Source organism: Cebus imitator, unplaced genomic scaffold, assembly GCF_001604975.1.
Source record: "Cebus imitator isolate Cc_AM_T3 unplaced genomic scaffold, Cebus_imitator-1.0 Scaffold213, whole genome shotgun sequence".
In the NCBI taxonomy this organism is placed as follows: domain Eukaryota; kingdom Metazoa; phylum Chordata; class Mammalia; order Primates; family Cebidae; genus Cebus; species Cebus imitator.
Window position 1 is genome coordinate 1,286,329 of NW_016107528.1, and position 20,496 is coordinate 1,306,824.

The 20,496-nt window shown below is 40.9% G+C and overlaps 1 non-coding gene across 1 annotated transcript; it reads right to left on the bottom strand.

Moving 5' to 3' along the window:
- Positions 1 to 2,326: 2,326 nt before the first annotated feature.
- On the bottom strand, positions 2,327 to 2,497 carry LOC119474132. The gene has a single exon (XR_005203423.1). It is a non-coding gene; the product is annotated as a U1 spliceosomal RNA (small nuclear RNA).
- Between the last annotated feature and the right edge of the window lie 17,999 nt (positions 2,498 to 20,496).

Below are 20,496 nucleotides of genomic sequence, written 5' to 3' on the forward strand. Positions count from 1 at the left end.
AGAACTATACTTATTCATCATTGGTTGGCTTCAGAACCAAGAATTCAGCAAAAAACCAGTGAATATATTCTGTGAACATCAACTGGCTTTATCCAATTTATAATAGTGTTATATATCCTATTGTTTATCAATTATGTCATACAAACCCTTATATCAGAAAATATAATAAACTTTTGTATAAACACTTTTAATATATTTTTAATTTCTTAAAAATATATTGATAGTCTTCCCCCACCTCCCTAGCCAGAAAGCTGTTTGTTAAATATTTACCAGCACACCACTGGTTATAGCCCTCTTTTAATCACCAGTATCCACATATCCTTGCAGAAGACCACTCTACTCCTAGGACAAAAGTGCCAGAGAGTGCCCTCAGGTTCCGATTCTCTGAGAGTCCTCATGAAAAGTGTCCTGTTACGGTTGTTAAACATTTGTCAGCACACCAGTGGTTCTAGTCCACTCCTCAAGGTAGCAGCTCTCAACCAATGACAGAAGGAGCTGATGTATAAATACCCCAGCTCCCTCACCCTCAGGTGGATTGAGGTGGGATACTTCTGATGTACGTTTTATGCTGTTTCTCAGAGTTTCCCTAAGAGATTAAGTTCCAGTCACCCCAAGTGGAAGCTGCTTTGATAACCCTCACTTTATTGTTTGTCTTCTCTTTCATCTTACTTTTCCTTTTCCCACTGATGTCATCTCCCAAATCAACCTGTGCTTGAATTCTTATCTGCTCGAGCCCACTGGATCTGTAATTCTTATACGCTTTCAATTTGATCAAAGGTTTTAAAAAAGGATAGAAAGTAGAGATTGGGTTTTGTGAAGAGAGCAATTTGGAGAGAGTTGTTCCTATACACTAAATGCCACTTGCCCAATAAGGAAGAGGAGAGGGTGGGGTGGGGGCAGGGAGAGAGAGAGAGCGTGCGCTAGAGAGTGCACGTGGAACTTTCTCAACTCAAGTGCATGAGAATATATATTAGTTTTCCAGGGCTGTTGTAACCAGATACTACAACTTGAAAGGCATAAAACAACAGCAATTTACCTCTCACATTTCTGGATGCTACAGATCTGAAATGGAAGCACTAGCAGGGTTAGTTCCTTCTGAGAGCTCTGAAGAAGAATCTGTTCTATATCTGTTTCCCAGCTTCTGGTGATGGGTGGTAGTCCTTGGCATTCCTTGGATCACTCACATTTTCTGCCTTTGTCTTTGACTCTCTCCTTCTCCTCTTTCCCCCTCCTCCTTCCTACTCCTTCCTTCTTCTTCCTCCTCCCTCTCCCTCCATCCCTCCCTCCTCCTCCTCCTCCTCCTCCTCCTCCTCCTCCTCTTCCTCCTCCCCTTGGAAAAAGAGCCCACCATACTTTAGTATGACATCATCTTAACTAATTGAATCTGCAATAATCCTACTTATAAATAAAGTCACATTCTGAGGTACTGGGGTTAGGACTTTAGCATATCTTTTGAGGGACATGATTTAACCCACAATAGGACATTTTTTCATGAGCTCTCCCAGAGGCTCTATATCTGCAGGGGTGATGCCTGGCTCATGCCCAGGGAAAGCTAACAGGACTAGTGGTGTCAGCGCAGAGGCAGTAATGATAGGTTGGACCTGCACTCACAGACCGAGTGAGAACAAAGGTAGTATGAATATGCCGCATGGACTAGCCAGTGTGCCCTGGCTTAGGTTCTGTCCAATAAGATCACCTACATGGCTGGAGGACCCTGGCAAGAAGCTAAAGTTAACACTGAATATCTGAGGACTTAGGAAGGATTTGCAAATGATAAGAATAGGGTTACATCTGTCCGAATTAAGAAAACATAGGGAGGAATCCCCAGGACATAAACATCCAAAGAACTCATGAAGATGCCCCATGAGACAGAGTCAGCTTTAACCATGTGCTGAAAAGCAAAAGTACAATGCTACTTGGCAAAGTTAGAACTGCTGTATCCTTTTACTTCTCTCTTCCATATCTTTTTTCATCCTGGTTGGGGCAGAAACAGTAACTAATAAACGGGGGAGAGGAAGGGATGCAGAGAGAGTTGAAGTCAATCACACCCTTGTTGCCAGAGGCAGGTGGCTATTAACCAGGACTTAGCATGATGAGCACAGAGAAGTTCCACCTTTCAGTGAGTTTTAAAACCTTTGAAAGTAGCTTGGACTAGACTTTCTGATTTCCTAATACTGATTATGATTGGAAACTTAGAGGGGCTTTAAGATTGTCCTTTGCCCAGAAACGAGTAGGCAATGAAATCATGATTTCAGACCTTATGTGTTTCATAAGCAGGAGAAAAGTTCCCCACTAAATAAACTTGGAAGGGTCATTTTTTTTTGACCAGGGGAAAGCGCAAACGCAGTCCCCCGCTACCACAAATTATGCAGTCGAGTTTCCCACATTTGGGGAAATCGCAGGGGCCAGCACATCCGGAGTGCAATGGATAAGCCTCTCCCCGGGAAAACCACCTTCATTTCATGATCATTGTATCTCCCCTGCCAGGTGGAAGGGTCATTTTTAAGTAAACTCAAAGTTGCCTATGATTACTTCCCACGAGTCATGCAATCAACATGTTACATGTTATCCTCATCTCTCTTGACTCCTTAAATCCCTCTTCATTCAATCATACCGAGTTTCTTACATTTCCTCAAACCAAGCCCACTGTTTGGTTACTCCATGCTTTTGCACATGCTGATCTGCCTGCCTGTAGCATCCTCCTGCCTTCTTCCTCTTCTATCTGGCTAATTCCTATATAATCTTTCAATGTATTGTCTCTTCAACTTCACCTTCTCTGAGAACCATTCTTTTAATCTCTTCTTTCCCATCCATATTTAAATGCGTGCTCCTACATAACAAATCTCATCACACAATTGTTGATTTCACGTGTGCTCCCCACTGCTCTGTGATATCCTTGAGAGCCTGAAATAGGCCTTATGATATTCTTGGTGTTTAGTACAATACCTACCACACAGTAGGCATTCAATAAGTAACTATCAGTGGTTGGGGGTGGGGGTTGGTGGGAACAGATTAGGAGCCAATTCTTAGGATTCTAAGGATCCTGGGAAAGCCTTACATTTCTGGAGCAGAATAAGAGACTTTTGGAAGGCGTGAAGCAGCCCATGAGTCAGAAGAAACATCACTGGGCTTGCAGAGAGCAGCAGAAGGTGGAGCTACTCATAGACCATGTGAACATGGCACACTCGGGAGTGCCATCTTTGAATCCCACAGGATTGTAAGGAGATCAGAGATTTTTTTTGAGGTTCTCTAGAAGTTGGGTGACAGGTGGAAAGAGCTTGTGCTTTGTAGCCATTGTCAAAATTTTTGTTGACTTGAACCTGAGTACATATGAGATGGAATGATTGATGCCGAAAGGATAAAGAAAATTTAAATAAATGTGTCAGGTACCATGCTTAGCACGCTACTTCACTTAGACAGGAACGAACTCTAAGAGTCCTAAAGAAGCAGCAAGCATCTCAATAGAAATTTAATATAAGGAAATCTATTAACCTAGAACATGAGAAAGCAGACAAAGAAAAATGTGAAAATACACACACACACACACACACACACACACACACACACACACACAGAGTTTGTTTCAGCATTTCATCACTGCCTCTCATGAGTAAGTACTGCTTTCTTGACTCTTTTCCTCTGTGACTCTGTTCATAATGTTTATAATAAAATGTAGCAATAATAAAATATAATGAAAGATAAATGGATGTATTTTTAAAAGTAATGGTACAAAAGAGTGTTTATGCTGCATGGTGGGCCATTTTTCATATTTAAAAGGGCCAAATTTATCCACATAAAACATGATCTTGTTCACTGCTTTTTCTGTGGAGTAAAAGCTGTTTAAAGTATATTTCCTTCCCTTAGCTCTTTCAGACTTCACCTCTTATCTTTGTTGGACACTGGATATTAACGATCAGCTTATTGTTCATCTTACTGGAAGGTGAGCCACTTCCCCCTGGGGAAAACCTAGCTCCTGGGAAGCTCACTGTGCTGTATTTTTTTAGGAAAAATCTTAGAGTCTTCATTTGGGGCCTGGACATGAAACAGTGAATAGCGTATTTGGGATCTGAAAGACCAGGAGCAGCGATCCTTAAGGGAAATTCTGTTTCTTTCTATGGTAATGGAATAGAGTCACAGAGCTGGACCTTAGTTTTCTTTTCTGGGCCTTCCTTTCTTAGATTGATGCCTTGTGAGGAGGAATCATTATTTGTTTGTTTCCACGCCACCAATTTCTCCCATTTCTACTCCCCCTTCTCCAGCTGACTACTGGAAGCTGAGCCATTTATTAGGTTGGGTTTCTTTTTCTTTTTCTTTTTTTTTTTTTGGCTTATATCGATGGTGGAGGAAGTTAGAACATACTTGCTACATACCTAAGCTTTATAACAAACATCATCATCATCACCAATTTCATCTTCATAAAAATAGAAACATTCCAATAGTGTTTCTTATTGAACATTTGCTGTGTCCCAGTGCTGTCAGAAGAATTTTATATAAATCTCATTTAATACTCACCACAACTTTGTGAAATAGGTAACCTACCTTCCTTCCTTCCTTCCTTTTCTCTTTTCTTTTCTTTCATCAGCTTCTATATCAAGAATACTGTGATACTGTTTTCAGTTTTCACACAAGGAAGCTGGGATATGGGAGGCCTGCATGACTTGCCCAAGGTCTCAGAGTGTGGAAGAGGCAGGGTGAGTACCAAAGCCCATGTTCCTTACCTCTGTGTCGACATTCACGCTCAGCACCAGGCACCTTTCCTTGCTGATGGTTTTGTAGTTTGAGAACTTTTAGTGATAGCATTTTTAACCCCAGACCAAACTTCTTGATCACCCAGAAACATACATATAGGTGTCCTACAAACTATTAAGGTTGTTCTAAGCAAGGTATAATTATGATGGTAAATCTGTTTTTTTTTTTTTTTTTAAGTAAGCCATTCTTAAAAAATGAGCCATTCTTGCCCTACCCACAAGTGACTTTTGGAGAGATGATTCTGTGTAATTTTAATTCTATATTTTCTGTTCCTCAGAGTTGTTTTTTAGAAAAGTATTTATTTGGAAGCACTAAATTGAAGGAGGAAAAGTCAATGTGCTTTTAAAGATAGATTGTCCAGATTGATTTTTAAATTTTATTCTACCTCTATTTTTGAACATCATTTAGTAACAAAATATTAGTTGTTTCCTTGATAACAGAGAATAAATTATAAGTCCTATACTTTCTGAAATAGATGTCGCTGATAAAAAGTCAATTTGAGCCCATTTATAAGAACATTATATATATATATATTTAACAAAAGTGTACAATACTTGTATACTAAAAACAATAAAATATTGTTGAGTCAAAATAAAAAGACCTAAATCAATAGAGGGATATGTTATATTTATGGATTAGAAGATTCAATATTGTAAATATGCCAATTAGTCCATAACAGAGGTAAAAAATCTATGACCCATGGACAAAATGCAGCCCACTGCCTGCTTTTGTAAATAAAGTTTTGTTGGAACACAGCCATACCCTAAAACATGATCTTGTTCACTGCTTTTTCTGTGGACTAAAAGCTATTTGAAATATATTTCCTTCCTTTCACTCACATATTACCTATGGCTGCTTGTGCTCTCAAAACCCGAAATATTTACTATCTGACTCTTAAATGAAAAACTTTGTGAACTCCAGATCTATGCTTTAACATAATCTCAGTCAAAATCCTTAGGACTTTTTTGTGTGTAGAACTGGCAAGCTGACTCTAAATTGCACAGAAATTTAAAGAACCTAGAATAGTTGACAGTCGTGAAAGAGAACATTCTTAGAGAATTAATACTGACATTTTTAAAGTGAAGTTGGGCTGCTTAGGGCTCTGTCATCCAGGGTGTTTTTCTCAGCTTTGCTTCTCCTCCTTCGGGCTCCTAACCTTTGAGAAAGTCCCACCTCAGAAGACTCATTTCCTTCCTGAGGTTGTACGAGGGGAGAAGACGGATCTTCACTGTACAGCTCCTGTGACATAATTCAGTTCTGATGAAGGGCTGCAGACAGGTGTAGGTGAGAGAGAGGAACTGCCCTTACTAAAATTTGGTGCCTTCTAAGGAAGTTGGTACAGATGAGTGCTCTGGGCAAAGCATTCATCTGGGATGAGTGGGATGATTTGTGGGTCAACCCTGACTACAGTGCCCCCTTGCTTTGGGGTTCTTCCACTTTGACCTCCTCTGCTACAACCATTGACAACCCCATTGCTTCTGTGTTCTCTCTATACCTCAAGTGTGGGCAAAATCAAAACCCCCTTCTTTTCCTTGTTCCTGTTACCTCCGGTATCACCCAAGATCCACTACCCAGTTAAGTCCTCTGGCCTCAAAGCAAAGCAGTTAATTGATGAACTTTCTTATTTTGTATTTCAGAAGAGGCAAAAGCGCCTCTTCTGAAAGCTGTGGAAAACCAAAATTAGCATAATCAAGGAAAATATAAAACCCTGACTGCCTGATTTATAAAACCCAGCTTTTTGATCTGATTTTGCCAAAATTGTTGATAAGACAGTCAATCTCTGTTTGACTCATATTTTTTCTCTGATCTGAGTCATTTCCAGAGAGTTTCCCAATTCTTAGAAACGGATGTAGCCCTTCTCGAATGTTTCTCAGTATTTTGCCCCGTGCGAGGACTGACACCCACTGCCTTAAAAACCAAACTTTTTCATGACTCAAACTCCCAGACACCCTAGGGTCTGCTCTTACTTTAAGGTCTCTTTGGAGCAATAAGCCTAGTGCATAAATGACTTAAAGCACAATAATGGTTGATGTCTTCCATTCCCAGTCATTACCTAGCTTTGTCAGTATGATACAGCAGCTACAGTGAAATGGTTCTGAAACCAGTCCCCCTGGGTTCAAGTCCTAGCTCCACCTTGGCTAGCTCTACAACTTTGGGCAAGTTACTTAACCTCTCCCTGTCTCAGTCTCCTCATCAGTAAGATGAGGATAATAATAGTGCTTACTTTGTAAAATCCTACCTTGCAAGGTCATGATGACAATCCATTGGGAAGATAAACAAAATAGAATTAGGAATCAAGACTTATTTGTCACATTAAAAATATCATTAATTCTTTTCAAGCCTAGTTTATCAGTTCTGCCCACTTTGGAGTTAACACTGAATAGGTGAGAAGGCAGGTCACTTCTGATAATACCCAGCTGTGTAGGGAGAGGGGCATATCCCCAGAAGAAGTAGAGAACAATCTGCATAGGATATGGGCAGTGTGATGAGCAGAGAGCAGTCTGGTCACATCACTTGAGGTATCCTCTTCAGACATGGTGGGAATGCAGTGGAAATGTTCCTCCTGCATTCTCTGGCTCACTGTCTAATCAAGTCCCCAAAGAATGGAAACTGAGTGAACTTTTTCTTGTTGTGTTTTTGTATCTTTGTCCCTCTCCAAAGAGAGGAAGCAAAGCCCTTTATCTGCTTGGAAACTGTGTCTTATGTACTTTACAGATTTTCTTTCTCTAAGGAGATCTGGTTATCATCTCTTCATCAAAGTATGATACTCCTCTGAACTCTCTCCTAGTACTACATTTTCTTCTGTGCTGTGGACCACAGCTGGATGGGATGCACTCCCCAGGGTCTCACAGTGACCATGATAAAAAGGCTGTTATTGTCCCACGAAGGCTCCTTGGCATCCCATTCGGGGACCAGTCTAACTGCAAGTTGACATCACTCCTGAGTTTTCCACTTTCTTTTCTGGTGTTCAAGTATTTGTATATTAATTCATTTGAAAAATGACTATCATGATTACAAAGGCTGTTTTGCTATTTAAAAAAATTTTATTGTGCTCCAATGGATTTTTTTTTTGTGTGTGGGGAATTTCTTTTCTTTCTTTTTTTTTATTTTTTTATTTTTTTGCATTTTAGGTTTTGGAGTACATGTGAAGAACATGCAAGATTGTTGCATAGGTACACACATGGCAGTGTGATTTGTTGCCTTCCTCCCCATCACCTACATCTGGCATCTCTCCACTTGCTATCTCTCCCCAACTCCCCACCCCCCACTGTCCCTCCCCTATTTCCCCCCAACAGACCCCAGTGCATAGTGCTCCCCTCCCTGTGTCCATGTGTTCTCATTGTTTGACACCCGCCTATGAGTGAGAACATGCAGTGTTTGATCTTCTGCTGTTCTGTCAGTTTGCTGAGAATGATGGTTTCCAGGTTCATCCATGTCCCTACAAAGGACACAAACTCATTGTTTTTGATGGCTGCATAATATTCCATGGTGTATATGTGCCACATTTTCCCTGTCCAGTCTATCATCGATGGGCATTTCCAATGGATTTATTTACTGTTGAAAACAGAATTCTCCATTCTGAGAATGAACCACAGGGGGTCTCATACAAATTGCATTCTTCAGTATTTTTTCTGTTTACTATTCATGCACATATTCCTGATTTGGAAATTATTCAAGTGTCCACAAGAGTAAATGATTTTAAATAAAATGGTTAAAATATTCTAATGTAGTCATATTTCTGTTGGGATGAATGAATGTTAAAAACAGGAGTTTCAAGCATCTAAAAGTGAAGGTGTAGACAGAAGAACTAAAGTGTAAGAGGAGAGGAAGGAAGCACTATGATTTCTACTCAACACACAACCATTCAGGCTATTCAAGAAGTAACAGGGTTTTAGATCACCCATAAATATGAAAGCATGATGGGGAAAGGGGCCCAAGGGTATGGCAGTGGGATGCAGACATCTCTTTACCTAATCCTGCCTTTGCTGTTAGAGTGCTTTCTACCAGGGAAGGCTTCTTTTCTCCAGCAGTAAAGCTTCTTAATGAAAGCAGTTTGGATATGGAAACATACACCCATTTGCAATCTCAAAAAACAAAGTGGACATAAAATACAGTATTAGTATTATTTTCCTACTGCTTCAGCATGAAAAAAAATTGTTACTTTTGAAGTTTAACTGCTTCAGAATCAAAAGGGCTGAAAAACATAATTATTGACACATAAAAAGGAGAAATTCCTAACAACCTGCATGAATCAGGTTCTGCTAAGCAGTTGTAACAAATCACCTCCAAATCTTGGGGCTTTAGAAAAGGTTTCTTTGTCTCCTCACAGTGCAGTGCAGGTCTCTGCTGTGGTGGGTGGGCAGGGCAGTTCTCCTCTACAGTCATTCAGGCTTCTTATACCTTGAGGTTCTGCCTTTCAGTACCCTAGAGTCCTCCTAGGTCCCCTGCATCTGGCTGGCAGAGAGGCGGGGAGAGAGAGGGAGTGGAGGATCGAGCTTGGCAGCAGTGTCCATTGTTCCCATCCATATTCTTCTGGCCTAACTGCAAGGGAGACTGGGAAATATAATTTAGCTGTGTGCTCAGAAAGAACAGGAGGTAGATTTGCTGAGTATTCATCCAGTCTCTGTCATGTAATCTAAATTAAAGGTCATATATTAGCAGCATTAGCAGCAGGTGAGCTGAATGTTGTCCCCAGGTGTGTTTCCTTTTGGCCAGCATCAAGTGGTTTAAAAAGTCAATTTAGTTCAAAAACTTTAATATGGGAAGATATTGAACATTAAAAAAAAAAAAAGAGAGAGAATCTAGTATTTTTGGTTTTTCTCAAAAAATCTAAAGTGGGTCTGCATTTTCATGTGTCATGAAATGGCTGAAATCAAGTAGCAATTGCCCCTTAGCTTAGGTCTCCAGTCTCCAGTTCACCCTTGCTGGGGCTCAGGAAATGATACCCCAAAATATGGTACTCTGATATGCTGAACTAAAGTGTAATCACCTGATGGGTTCTTCTGTCTGCTGCACAGGCAAAACTAATTCACTGAGACCATGATATTGCAGTAAAGAAAGAGTTTAATTAACACAAGGCTGGTCATTCAGGAGAACCAGAGTTATCATGTGAATCAGCCTCCCCAAAGGCTCAGAGGTTTTTATGGTCAATTTGGTGGGCAGGGGACTAGGGAATGGGTGCTGCTGACTAATTGAGGATGCAATCATAAGAATGTGGAAAATGATCCTTGTGCACTGAGTCTGCCCTCAGGGTGGGTGTGGGGGTCATGGAACCAGTTGAACAATGAGTCACAAGTCTGGGTGGGGTCAGTCAATTGCCAGAATGCATCAGTCTGTAAAACATCTCAAAAGACAAATCTTAGGTTCTATTATAGTGATCTATAGGAGCAATTGGTCACAAATCTTGTGACCTCTGGTCATATGACTCCTGAATAGTAAGAGATTATAGAAACTATGTATATATTTTAGCAGAATTTGGGATCCTCCCATAATCCTAATCGTGTCACCTTTCATTAGTCTTACAAAGGCAGTTTTAGCTCCTAAACAAGGAGGGTGCAGTTTAAAAGAGGGAGGATTATTCTTGCTTCAAGGTAAAAATATCAACTAAATTTCTCCCACTATTAGCTTGGCCTATGCCCAGGAATGAGTGAGGACAGCCAGCCTGTGAGGCTAGATTGGGTCAGCCATGCTGGACTTCCCTCCCTGTTGTGATCTTTGCAAAGGTGGTTTCAAAAGGAGTAGCCTCAACGTCTCTATGATTCTCTTCCCGCCCCCTCAACCCTGCCCTGTCTCTCAGCCTTCTGTCTCTCCCAAAGCACCAGATGAGGCTTTTCTCTGATATTCCCTTATCTACTTTAAGACCAGACTTGCCAAAGAGAACACAGTTGCCTTCCATCCCCTCCCTAAAATCCAGAAAAGAAGATTGAGAAATGCAATCACACTTTGAGAGACTTTTTCACAAAATAATGTCTGTCCCTCTGGCTCATTCAAATTCCAAAGAGAATCATTTACAGGTTAATTTCTGTCTCCCAGGTACATTACTACTCCTTAAAATTGCTATGCCTCATCTCTAGTTCCCCTAGGAAGAAGGGCACATAAACATCTAGACCTCATTGGGTTACTGAGCAATTATTCTGTAGTTTTCATGTGCTATGCATGTCAAATAAGAGTATGTCTTTCCTCTTATTAATCTGTTTATTGTCAGTTCATTTACAGCAAACCTTCAGAGGGTAGAAGGGAAGCTTTCCTCCGGCCCCTGCCCCTTGAAGCCTGTTTCACTCACTCATCTGCCTGGCCTTTGAAGGTGCTTACACTTGCAATCTCTGGTCTGCATGATGATTTATTCTTTTTTATATTTTAGATCTTGTCATTAATATGTTAATACTAACAATCGGCTGCTATGGATTGGTTCAGTTTGTAATTGTTAGATTATGTTTTAGATCACAGTGAAAACAACTTGCCCGCCCTGAAACTCTTTTTCGGTAGAAGTAATGGCTCATCTCCAATGATGAATGAATTGAGATGTTTTCCTTTTAGCCTAATTGTTTGTTTAGTCATAATCCATATTCTGAGCTAAAATGGTAATCTATCAGAAATATTATTGAATGTGAACATTTTTCTTTTTTCTTCCTAGGATTAATAATGTTAGCTGGGCTTGTAATTTTAAGATTCTTTTTATGGACAAAGATCTTAAGCAAACAAAATGATCCTTAGGTTGACAGCAGAACAGTTAATAGAGATGTACTCTAATTCATTGCTGCTGATCATTGGCAGTTTGTGGAATGGGATCAGGTGGATTTGGCATGGCTATTAAAATAATCAACTTAAATAAAAGACACATACCAGTATAATTCCCTTGTGGTTCTTATAGTTGGACTTGAAACTGTTCCACAACTGAAATTTGGAAAATCAAGCTATATTGAAAATGGAGGGAGGAATGACTGTTGAATTTAAATGACAGATTTAATTGTTTTGTTTGGTTGGAGACCACTGTCTATAAATATCTAAGAGTTTAGTGTTAGACATTTGTATGCTATTCTAAAAAGAAGGAAATAGATGATCAAACTTACAGTGAACAAACTATTTGCAAACCTCTTAACACCCTAGAAAGGCAAAGAAAATAAATGTAAACACATCTAAGGGCAATTAATACTCACAAAATGAAAATACGTTATATTGACAGCTTTATCTTTTTGTTTGCTTTTTTTTTTAATTGTACTTTAGGTTCTGGGGTGGATGTGCAGATCATGCAGGATTGCTGCATGGGTACACACATGGCAAGGTGATTTGCTGCCTCCATCCCCCTACACCTGTATCTGGCAGTTGTTCCCATGAGCAAAGCTTGAAGTATTATTTTTAAAAATCGCCTGAGGGTATTTTAATATTTCTGGTAAAATTACTTATGTTCACAATGGCAGCCTTTCTAGCACTTTTCAGTTTACCTGTTTGGATTTATAGTCATGTCTTGCTTAACTATGGGAATATGTTCTGAGAAATGCATCATTAGGTGGCTTTGTTGTTGTGTGAACCTCATACAGTGTACTGACACAAACCTAGATGGTATAGCCTACTACCTGTCAAAGATATATGGTATAGCATATTGCTCCTAGGTTATAAACCTGCACAGTATTTTACTATACTGAAAACTGTAGGTAATGGAAACACAATGATATCCAAATGGCATTTGTGTATCTGAACATGTCTAAACGTAGAAAAGGTAAAAATACGGTGTTATTATCTTACGGGATCACCATCATATAATCGGTCTGTCAGTAACCAAAATGTCATTATGCAGTGCATAACTACATATACAGTGGCATAAATTCTGTGAAGAGAAGTTTTAAGCACATTTGTGAAACAAGTCAACAGAAGAACTTTTTTTATTGTGTATTTGGATAAGGAAAATAAACTGCTGACATAATTTGCTGATGATTCAGAATTGGCTATCAACAGAATTACAATGTTGGTGAAATTGGAGGGAAAAATATAGGGGCTCTCCTGTGAGAAAAAAAATGAATGGAAAATTGTCACCAATCACTATTGGTGGTGGGGAGTTAGGGGATTGCCTCTGGGGAAGAATAAGTCATTGGATGATGTGGGCTGACAGAGGCGGACTGAAGCGCACCGGAATGCTCCTGACTGACCTACCCTGCCCCAAATCCTCACTCAACACCAGGAAATGGGAATTGTTATCTCCTTGCCAAGATGGGGAAACTGAGGCCCAGATGGATTGATAAACTTGGCAAGCTCTACAAGCAAAATAATAGAGGATGTGGGAATTCAAACTCATGGCTACCAGGCACCAAAGTCCTCACTGAAAAAAACAGAGAGAGCATAGAGAAATGGTACTCTGAGAGAGAGAGAGAGAGAGAGAGAGAGAGAGGAGAGAGACCCATTGAAAGGAAGTGGATGGTGAGCTTGGGTTTTAAATGTGATTCATTGACTAGCTGACTGGGAGGAAGTTTCTAAAGGTCCATAGCACAGTGGGCTGAGGGACACTGCAATTCTTCTCCCTCCAACTCCCAGAGACTTGTCCAGCTGCGTGGACTTCAATCAGGGGCACTTTGGTACCAGAAGGATACAGGGTGGACAGATTCCAATAGAGCAATAAAGGGAGCAATGAACAGTAAAGGAAACAGAGATTTATCTGTCAAAGCGTGCATGAATCCAAACACTTGTAGCTTGTTTTAATGCGGAGGAGAGGACGCAGGATGACAACCCTTTGAAGTGTGTGTCTGGTCTTAAGGAGCGATTAGCTTGTAGGAGGAGTACACCCAGAAATAAAAAGTGTTGAAATGTGGACAAGAAACATCTAAACTGATAGCAGAAAATGTTTTTTGGAAAAGTTACAGGGCAACTCCCTGAGGCTCCGATGTTTCTCACTTTCCCTGACTCACTTGTTTTCTGGGAGTCCCAGTGCCTCTTGAAGAAACCCCTTTCCCATTCCGCCGCAGCTGCAGCAGGTGGCATGGGCCAGACCAGCCCTCTGGGGATGCTGATCCCAGGGAGCATCCAGGCCGGAAGGTCCAAATAGGCAAGTGACTCATTTGCTTTTCCTCCCTTGGTCATATCTGTGACTCATACACTTTCTTTCAGTCCCAAGTCTGAGAAAGGAACATCAAAAAGCCCAAGATGTTATCAAATATTTGATGAAAAAGAAAATTCCCCTCTCATATGATCCTTACAGAAAATATTTACTTAGTCTTTTCATTTTGTTGACATTTCTTTGATTTATCAACATTCAGGAGGTGGAGTGAGGAGAAGGAAGACTGTAAGTGGGACAAAGAAACGTTAGGATGGCTCAGTCACTGCCGTTCTGAGGGAGTGATCTAAGCTGCTCACCCACAGAGAAAGGGTAAATGGTCCAGCTCTTAACTAATAAGAATGTTCACTGCAGCACTGTTTACAATAGCAAAGACTTGGAACCAACCCAAATGCCCATCGATGATAGGCTGGACAGGGAAAATGTGGCACATATACACCATGGAATACTATGCAGCCATAAAAAACTATGAGTTTGTGTCCTTTGTAGGGACATGGATGAACCTGGAAACCATCATTCTCAGCAAACTGACACAAGAACAGAAAATCAAACACCACATGTTCTCACTCATAGGCAGGTGTCGAACAATGAGAACACATGGACACAGGGAGGGGAGCATCACACACTGGGGTCTGTGGGGGTGAACTAGGGGAGGGACAGCAGGGGGTGGGGAGTTGGGGAGGGATAACATGGGGAGAAATGTCAGATATAGGTGATGGGGAGGAAGGCAGCAAACCACACTGGCATGTGTGTACCTATGCAACAATCTTGCATGTTCTTCACATGTACCCTAAAACCTAAAACGCAATTTTATATATATATATATATATATATATATATATATATTTTTTTTTTTTTTTAAAAAAAGAAAGGACTCTTCCCTTGAGTAAGTGAGGAGTATTTGCAGTGCTGTATTTGTAAACACATGGTGCCTGTGTATAGATGGCTGGGAGACAGGATAAAGGGGTGGGTGATTTAAAAGCTTCGCCTTTGGTATCAGATGGATCTGGAGTGGAATCATGGATCTGTCAGTTATTAGCTGTGCAACCTCCGGCAAGCTCCACGAGTGCCCTGAGGCTTAGCTTTCAGATCTATAAAATAACAATTATAAAAAAAAACAGCAATGATAATGTCAACATGTTTATCATTGACTGAGCGTCTACTCTGTGCCAGACATTGATCTATGGATTTTACATATATTACCTCATTTAATCTTTCCAACAAGCCAAGATATGGGTAGTACTATTGTCCTCATTTTACAGGTGTGGAAACCGAGTTACTGAGAGCTGAAGGAACTTGCCCAAGGTCACGCGATGAGAAAGGGGCAGAGGCAGCAAAATATCTGCCTCCTCAGCTTGTTGTCAGGCTTACTTAAGGTAAAGCAGCTAAAGAGATTAGTTCCTTGTAAATGTACAACAGTATATGTGCTTAATTTTTTTTCAAACTAAAGACAAGGAAGGGAGAATTCCTTTTCTAATTGTCCCAATTGCTATCTCCTTTCTTTAAAATAAGCAAGCGATTCTCTATGCACAAGCAGTTTACAATATTCTTTATTTTTTAACACAAAGTTTTCAGAATTCACAGAGATGATTTGTGAAAGAGCTGTGAGCAACATCTGATACTAGGCTAGGCCTATCTCTCCACTTTATTCAAGAAACTGCTCTATTCTTTCAATCAACTAAAATAAACTTGTGAAAACCATTGAAAGCTTACCTTCAGTGAACATGTTCACAAATCTAGGGGCATACTTCAGAGTAGAATATAATGTCTTCTCTACATACACATCACACAAACATGCATGCATGCACACACACACAACGCTACTCGGATGTTCAGACTGCCTTTGAAGGTGGTGTTGAGCAAAGCTGTCTTACCTCGTAGTGCTGCTATTCGTCTTGGTTGGTGTCTTAGACTGTTCAGGCTACCATAACAAAATACCATAGATTGGTAGCTTCAGCAATAGAAACTCACTTTCTCATAGCTCTGGAGGCTGAAAAGTCTAAGATCAAGGTACTGGCCAATTTGGCTTCTGCTGAGGGCTCTCTTCATGGTTTTCAGACATCCACCTTCTCATTATGTCCTCATCCACCTTCTCACAATGTGGCCTTTCCTTAACAAATGTATGTAGAGATCTTTCTCTCTCTCTCTTCCTCTTATAAGGCCACAAGTCCTATCAGATTAGGAAATACTCTTATGACTCCATTCCGTCTTAATCACTTTCTAAAAGCCCTGTCTCTGAATACAGTCACATTGGGATGTGGGGCTTCAATATATGAATTTTCAGCATACACAGTTCAGTGTATCGAAATTGGCTGAGGCTGGATTGTTTTTTATGCTGGGGCCTATGTATCTCAGAGACTCATTTATGAATCATTCAAATTTTCCATGTGGTTATCTTTAGAACAGTAATTCCCAAAGGGCTGTGAATCAGGTGTTTATTGTAGTACATGAAGAAATGAAATGTAACAGAAAAGACTCTCTTGGTAAAGCAGTCTTGGAATACAGGGTAGTAGTGTTCTTTCTAAAAATAAGTCTTGGTGGCTATTGTGTTGCTAATACTGAGGACATTTTAAAACATAAACAGGGGCCTAAAAGTAAAAGCTAGATCTGGAAAGGAAGGGGGCCTTTCCTTTCATTCTGCAGAAGGAACACATTTTTTCCAAGTGGTTTGCATAATTTCCTATGCTGCTTTCATGATAAAGAAAACACGTAGGTATTTTGGATAACTGTGTAGACCAAGTTTTCATATCATCTCAGAAATATCACTGGGGCTGAATTGGTTAATTTAAGAAGGCTTGTTAACTTTTCTTTCATGTGTAATTTAAAACTGGAAATGTGAACATTCTATTTTCTTGCTTTCAGACTTTATTACCCTCGCCCTTTGGACATCGGCAGGTTCAAGTGGTGTATGTATGTATGTCTGTATGTGGGTGGAGCTGGGGGAGTGGGAGATGGGAGGGGTTGAACAAAAAAAAATTAGGATTTTTTCCATTGTAAAAGCTCAGGTAACATTCAGCTTCTGGTGCTCATTTTAGGGCCTATTTATAAGGCTATTGTCCTGAGAGAGGATTTTTCAAGAACGAATTTAAATCTCTCCTTCAAGAAACCAAAGGCCAAGACTGCAGACCCTATTGGTTCTCCCCACAGAGTAGAGAAACCTCATCCTTCTCAGGACAGTAAGGCTATGGCTTCACGGCAGAAGGGTAGGTAGTAAGTTTCACTCTATCAGGAGTAGGAGACCATGATTCTCCCTGATTGGGGCAGAGGAGACAAGAACCAGATTAAAAGGCCTTTGTGGCCATGGATGTATTTGAACAAGTGGAGGGAACACTGAGGGCAGAGACAGCTCTGGCTCTCAGTCCCCCTTTAGAGCTAACTTTCCAGTGGTCGCTACACCAGCTTGGTCAGACAAGGGGAGGCACTGAGGTTTTGTGTCTAGGTTTCTGGATGATAAGGAGAAGCCCGTGAGTCTCCCAGGGCCCTTTGTGGTGGCACCGGGTGCTCCCAAAGAGGAGACTAGGCTTGGATAGAAGATGTCGTGGGTACTCATGCATCTCTGGGTCTGCACCAGGCCCTGGCCAGCCTCAGGGAGAGACCAGATCACCAGTTCACCAGCACCTCAGTCCCCCAGGTGGGCAAGGATCCCTTTGCTGGAGATTCCAGCAGGCAGAGGACTCCCCCTGCACCCCCAGAAGGTCATGGAACCCTTAAGCCACAACTGCCTTCTCCTCTCCCTCTTTTCCATTCACCACCTTAGGGGGAAAAACAGGTGGGGAGGGAGAGTGGTGGAAACAGGGAGGGAAAGAGGAAGCCTACTGGAAGGCTGCAAATTTGTGCCAAGAAATAACTGTTACTCAAAGGCATGGTCTAAATGATAAGTTAAGGCTAGGTCTGAAAGCAGATAGAGCTAAATGTTAAAAATTTTAAGATGTGCAACAGAAACGGGTATCTTGTCAGATTAGTCACAGGAAAAGAAGCCACATCTTACTTTCTATCTAGCTGTGCCTCTGGACTGTAGGGTGAGTGCATTTTGCTTCATTTGCTTCTTGTTTTATGCATGGCTAAGTGTGTGTTTATGTGTGTGTGTTTGTGTGTGTGTGTCTGTGTTGTGGTGGATGTGGTGGGGAAAGGAATCAAATACAGTTTCATTGGAAACATACTCGGTCACACCTGAGTCCCACTAAAATGAAATTGCAGGAAACATCAGAAAGTATAAATGTATTTGGCAATTATATCAGACATTTTAGCATTGAATGTCCCACTTCTCACTGGTTCCTCATGGCAGAGACAAACCAGAGCACCCTAACCAGTGCTTTCTGAACCCAGCAGCCCACCTCCCAAAATGTGATTTGCAAATGTGCTGTCAGACAGACTCTCCACCATCACCACCCCATCATTACTCACAGCCAGCAACTGCTAAGCTTACACTACATTAAGTATTCAGTATTCTCTTCTAAATGCTTTACACGATGATATTATTGAGTCTTTGCAACAACCATACTAATATTATCCCCATTTTAAAGATGAGGGAACAGAGGCTCACAGATGAAGTAAGTATTTAAGCCAAGATTCAAGGTCGTGCATTAATAGTTCCAAAGCCTATGCATGTTTTTTTCCATTCCACCATGCTATTTTCAAGCTTCTTTTGAAGATGACAATTTTTTCTGGGGGGGGAGACAGAGTCTCACTCTGTCATCCAGGATGGAGTGCAATGGCGCAATCTCTGCTCACTGCAACTTCCGCCTCCTGGGTTCAAGCAATTCTTCTGCCTCAGCCTCCCCAGTAGCTGGGATTATAGGCACTCACCACCACGCCTAGCTAGTTTTTGTATTTTTAGTAGAAACGGGGTTTCACCATGTTGGGCAGTATGATCTCGATCTCTTGACCTTGTGATCCATCCACCTCAGCCTCCCAAAGTGCTGGGATTACAGGTGTCAGCCACAGCACCCAGATGAAGATGACACTTTTAGAGAACTTTTTGGTGTCTCTGAAGTTCAAGTTTTGGGCTTTCTATTACCTAGGTTCTATGTTGATGTGGCTCAGAGCCAGCAGTTCAGGGTGCAGGAGAAACCTTCATCACCTCATCTTCTCAGGGCCCTGCTGCAATCTAGCATCTCCCCGCCTTCTCTCTGCTTCAAGATCCGTGGAGGTATATTTTAATATTTTCTGGTATAGTTATCTTTATTTCAGTTAGCTAAGTATCAATTTTCTTGTCTAATATCCTGAAGCACTTCTCTCTACCTCCTATTTTTATCCCTCTCTAGGTATAAAGTTTTTTTGATAAAGAAAAGTGTCATTAGACACTACCTTCTCTTTACCCAAGGTTTTCCAGTACTTCAATAAGGTTTCTGTCTGGGCATATTTTACAAATTTCAAACTGGATAATCAATTCAAAATATATGCAATCCAGCAAAGAGACAGTAAATACCACTAACTCTCTTCACTGGGTTTGGCCAAATCACTCACCCAGGGTAAAGTAGAAATACACCAAAATAATACACTTAGAAAAACGTCTGGACTCTCAGAACCCCAGTGCTTCCAGACAAACATTGACAGCTTTAGCTCTTTCTATTTCCAAGGCAAATCGTTTTGCTTTTGAATCTCAGCTTTACAGGTTTCTTTTACCTTTGTCAACCTAAGTTTTCCAAATTTGTTAACCTCTTTTAAACACATGCCAGGTACAGTAGCGCTTCCTGGCTAGCGTGCCCATCTTGTCCCAGCTCACTGTGCAGGTCTTAATCATTCTTTAAATCCCAGATCCTACTTCCCTCTTCCATGAATCTTCCCACGCCTCTTCAGCTCCCACTCATTTCCCTTTCTTGGGAATCCTACAACGTTCATTAAGTGAACCATTACTTTTGGTATTTAATTGTGCACTGCCTGGAACTATTATCTATTATTTACATATAGGTATATATTCTCTTTCCAGTGACAAAACCAATTCCTTACACAGAGGTAATTTTGTTTTGCCACATATAAGTCCCTGCAGAATGACAACTAGCAGACATTTAATAAATGCCTGTTGGATGGATGAAGGCACTTTGTCTCAAGGGGATAACCCTAGAGTTGATTTGACTCAGAAGAAAATGCAGCTCACTGGAATGCTTATTGTTTTATCATTTCCTTGTAGTGGAAAGTCCCAGGCAGTTATCAATTAATAACATCAACAACTATTTTATCTAGTGCTTAACAGGGGATGACATCCACAGGTAACTTCACGGACAGAGCCTGTTGTGAAACAGGTTGGATTCATCACAGTTTACTACCTTCCTAGTCTCAGACCAGTCACTTAACTCCTGCAATGCCACACGTGGAAAATATATTCTGTTATCAGTGAGTTAACAAGCCTGTGATACCACGTTCCAGAAGCCAGCAGGAATGTGATACTGGTGTAATTGAGCCCCTGACTTTGTGAGTTTGTGCACTTAAGCATCTTTGGGTGAAAAGCAATGATATAAACACAAAGGAACCATTATTGGAGAAATCATATTTATGTTCCCACATTGTATGGGGTCAGGGGAAAGCAAGACAAGGGCAGGACTTGGGCAAGTGACAAGACATATTAGCAGCGGCAGCAACAGTGCTGGGTAAACAGTTGTAAATCCCAAACACTGAGCCGCGTTAACATTTTACAGAATGCTTTGATCCTTTTCAGCAAGATACAAAGCAAGGATAAATTCACACAGCCCCCTTGGAGGTCAGTG